General features: G+C 32.1%; 1 pseudogene; it reads left to right on the top strand.

Annotated features, from left to right (window-relative positions):
- The first annotated feature begins 347 nt into the window (after window positions 1–347).
- Window positions 348–1765, top strand: LOC133699458 (G-type lectin S-receptor-like serine/threonine-protein kinase At5g35370; annotated as a pseudogene).
- The last annotated feature ends 2876 nt before the right edge of the window (window positions 1766–4641 follow it).

Here is a 4641-nt window from a genome sequence, read left to right as displayed (position 1 = left end):
TACTTGCCTATAAATAGGCATGTCTTGTGGAGAGCAAATGTGAGACTGTGTGAGAACGTGAAGAGAATAGAAGAAGAGAGAAAGAGGAGCTGCTGCCATGGGCAGCAGCCCTGCTGCCATATGCAGCAGAGTGTGTGAGCTGGGAGTTGAGTGATCCTCCTCCATATATTTATTGTATCCTTTCTCTATCCCTAAATAATATGGACTCTCTCCCGTGGATGTAGACGATTTGCCGAACCACGTAAAATATTATGTCACAGTGTGCTTCCCTTCCTATCTGAGCAACTATCAGTACACCACCGGTCTGCGCATGGGGTGCCGGAATCACCCAACATTTAGGGTCTATCATGGCAGTCTTTAACTCCAACCTCGATCGTTTAGGCAACAAAAAGACTCTGGTTGTATCTTCGATGGAAAACCCGGATGCAAACAACCAGGATCAAGCTAAAAAGTTTCTAATTGCAGGTTTGGTTCTATTGCCTTCAATTGGGATCGTTTTGATTATCGTTATTGCTTTAGGATTCATTTATTGGAGAAGGAATAGACTATCTGGAACTGCTAGCCATGGTGATTCTTCTTTGTCCGACCTTGAGATAATTTCTATCCCCGGTTTGCCAGTGAGGTTTAATTATGAAGACCTTGTGGCTGCAACAGAAAATTTTAGAGCTCAAATCGGAAGTGGAGGCTTCGGAACTGTATACAAAGGTACTCTGCCTGACAAAACCATTGTGGCAGTCAAGAAGATTACCTATGTGGGTGTGCAAGGAAAGAAGGAATTCTCCACCGAAATTCCGATTGTTGGAAGTACTCATATGTCAATCTTGTTAAATTGAAAGGCTTTTGTACACAAGGGAGACGGAGGTTTCTGATATACGAGTACATGAACGAAGGCAAGAAAGGTTTGAAATCGCTCTCGGAACAGAAAGGGGACTTGCTTACTTGCGTAGTTCTTGTGAGCACAAGCAGTGGCGGAGCCAGGAGGAGGCTGGCAGGGGCTGGGGCCCTGCAAGGAAATTTTTCCCAGCCTCTCTCTTTGTAAAATAATTAAAATTTTACTTTTTTTAAAATATTTGTTTTAATTTGGCCTCCTTTACTTTTTTCTTCTTGCTCCGCCCCTGAGCACAAGATTATACATTGTGATGTGAAGCCAGAGAACATTCTCTTGCACGAAAATTTACAGTTTAAAATCTCAGATTTCGGACTTTCAAAGCTGCTAAACCCCGAACAGTCCAGTCTCTTCACAACAATGAGAGGGACACGAGGCTACCTTGCGAGCATTCGATTCAGGCGCTGCAAGCCACGAAGCGAGAGCAGCTGCCAAAGCAATGGAAAAGTTTAGGGTCACCAGAATGGCTAACTGGCATAACGATCTCAGATAAAGCTGATGTGTATAGTTATGGAATGGTATCGCTAGAAACTGTAAGGAGAAGGAAAAACATCGCAGTACTGTCGCCAAGCCAAAGCATACAAAACAATATCACTGCAGGAAATGACATGTCTTCAGCTTCTTCAGGCTGGGAACCTAGGCCTGCATATTCCCCCCTACTTGATGCGTCAGAAAGGAAGGTACTTGGAGCTTGCAGACTCCAGGCTAGAAAGGCGTGTGACCAACGAGGAGGTTGAGAAGCTAGTAAAGGTGCCCTTGTGCTGTACACATGAAGATCCTAAGCTGAGGCCAAATATGGTTGATGTTGTTGGCATGGAATCATTAAATTTCTTGAGATTTTACAGCAGGAGATTCAGTGAGACATTGAGAATTGAATAGTCTAATGCGCAAAATGAGTTCGCATTGTTCCCTCATGCAAACCTTACTAGTGGTACCAGGAGTTCATCCACCTCAATGTCTTACATGTCTGCACAACAGCTTTCTAGTCCAAGATAACACTGAAGAATCTATGCTTATTTTCTTGTTTAGTAAATTATTCTAAGCTGAATAGTACGTCCAAACTGTGAGATGGATTTGCATATTGGAAAAATAATGAGTAAATTATTATTTATTCATTGTGTTTTTAGCAAAATAAAAAGCATAGCTATAAAACTTGATTACATCATACTAGGATAAAGCTTGGTTTACAGGTGGAGTCAGTGAACTTGAATTGACCTAATCTTTTTTAAAAAATTAAAATGATATTGTTTTAATAAAAAAATAGTTTTTTTTTTAAATCAATTAATTTAAAACCGACTTTTATCCATTTTATCCATTTAGGATCGGGTTCGTGACCGGACCAAGTCGAGTCATTGTCTTAACTTATTTTTCTTCAACTCAAACCGATCTAGATCTCGAATCAACTGAATCTTGAGTTGATCCATCAGATCATTTTGAATTTTATAACTAGTTTAAAAGGATCTTTTCACTTACTTATATTTTTATATTTGTTTATATCTTAATTTTTATGTTAATAAAGTGTTGAGTTGCGATTAATATATATTTTTGGCTATATATTAATGGCAAGAATCTATAATTGAAGTCAAATATGAAATTTAATGATATTTTATTTTAAAAAAGAACATTCTAACTATTTTCTAAAAATTAAAGGAGTTTTAAGTATATTGATAATTATAATCAGTTAAGAAACAAGTATGTATTTGATAATATGATTTATAATTCTTTCAATTAAAAATGTATTAAAATAATTTTTCTTAAATTATTTTTAACAATAATATATTAAAATCATATAAAAACATCAGTTTAATATTTTTTTTAAACAACAAATAATTAAAAAAATACATTAAAGCTGACGTGGTATCACACAAACATTAAATTATCATTCTAAATCAAAAGAACTAATTAATAAAAAATAAATGAGAGTATTTCTACAACTCCAAGACTTCCAAATCAAGAAATCAAGAAGAAGGAGATGAAGGCTCCAAAATGCAATTCGATGGCCATCTTTATTTATTTTCTCTCGTATTATTGGCTTGATTTTGTGGAACAACGGTCGATCCTTGTGAATCATCTTGATTATGTGGCCTTTAGTATGACTTAGCTGCTTTTATACAGTTACATATATAAATGAACGGCCTATGTATCCTTGACACATACACACACATTTATATCAAGAAACGATAAATTATTTTACTTGTGTAACTAACTGCCCCAAACAAAATTTTTAACTTACAATAACGTGCTTACAAATTCTGTTGGCCACGGTATAAATTATAAGTTGAAGTTTTGGACGGATAGAAATTCAAGTTTTCAATCTTAAAAATTATAGTTTTTAACTGGGGAGGAATAGATAGAGAAAATTCTTAATATTTTTTTAAAAGATTTTAATTTAATAATTTAGTGAGAGAAAAAATACACAGCAATTGCCTAGAAAAAATAATTAATTAAAACAACATTTTTAGACCTAATTTGAAGATTTTTCAGAGTTGTCTTGTTTATATACATTGAATTAATTTGTAGAATCTTCCAAGCTCGTACCAAATCTAAAAATTAGATTTAAAAATATGAATTTTTTTGACAAAGTATGTGTTTGACATGTACGAGTTTCTTCAAGGATATTATTTTATTTTTCTGGTTCATAAACATATCTACAACATATTCAATATTCAATGTCAAAATTTAAAATCAACCATTAACAAAAAAAATTATATATTTGCTATTTAATTAAAAAATTTTTTTTTAATTTGGTTTGGTACATAAATTTGTTCCTCACGTTATTATTTTAAATTATAAATTATATAAAAAAACATTAAAAAATATTTTTTTATAAATACATTGTTTTATTTATGTTATGTTTTACTTAGAACGTTAAAAAAAAAATATTTTTAGGAGATATTTAGGAGTGTGGTAGTGATTGTTTTTTAAAATAGTTTTAACTTGAAAATATATCAAAATAATATATTTTTTATTTTAAAAAAATTATTTTTAATATCAGCACTTTACAATGATATAAAAATATGTAAAAAAATTAATTTTAAATAAAAAAATTAAATTTTTATTAAAATTTCAGTATAAATAGATCTCCTAACATGCTCTTGGACACTTGTGTTTGGAAGTGTGGTTGCAGTTGCTTTTCAAAGTGTTTTTCATTCAGAAGTATATCAAAAATATATATATTTTTTATTTTTAAAAAATTATTTTTGACATCAGCACATTAAAATGATCTAAAAACATCAAAAAATATTAATTTGAAGCAAATAAAAAATAAAAAATTTTTAAATTTTTTTTAAAATGTTTTTAAAACACAAAAACAACATAGACTTGAGTCTAACCTAAAAGCATAGCTTGTCGCTAGAACTTCTTCGCATATCATAATTTAAAAAGGATTAAATTTTTTTTAAAATGCTTTTAAAACACAAAAACAACATAGACTTGAGTCTAACCTAAAAGCATAGCTTGTCGCTAGAACTTCTTCACATATCATAATTTAAAAAGGATTCAAATGGTGGAGACGGATACAAAAATCTTTTTTTTTATTATAAATAAAACGTGTCTTAGAAACACGTCTAAAAGCTTATGTAAATTGATTCATTTTTTATTCAACAACTTATCGTTTCACCACCACAAATCTCCGATAGCCAAAGGCTAAGAAGAAGAAGAAGAGAAAGGAGATGCTGAAGGCTAAGAAGCCCAATGAGAAGGGACCAGGCTAATAAGGAGTAATGCAAACGGGGCTATTTATAGATACGGATCCT

The sequence above is a fragment of the Populus nigra genome, chromosome 7, assembly GCF_951802175.1.
Source record: "Populus nigra chromosome 7, ddPopNigr1.1, whole genome shotgun sequence".
In the NCBI taxonomy this organism is placed as follows: domain Eukaryota; kingdom Viridiplantae; phylum Streptophyta; class Magnoliopsida; order Malpighiales; family Salicaceae; genus Populus; species Populus nigra.
Note: the sequence above shows the minus strand (reverse complement) of the source record. Positions and strands in the feature narration are given on the sequence as shown.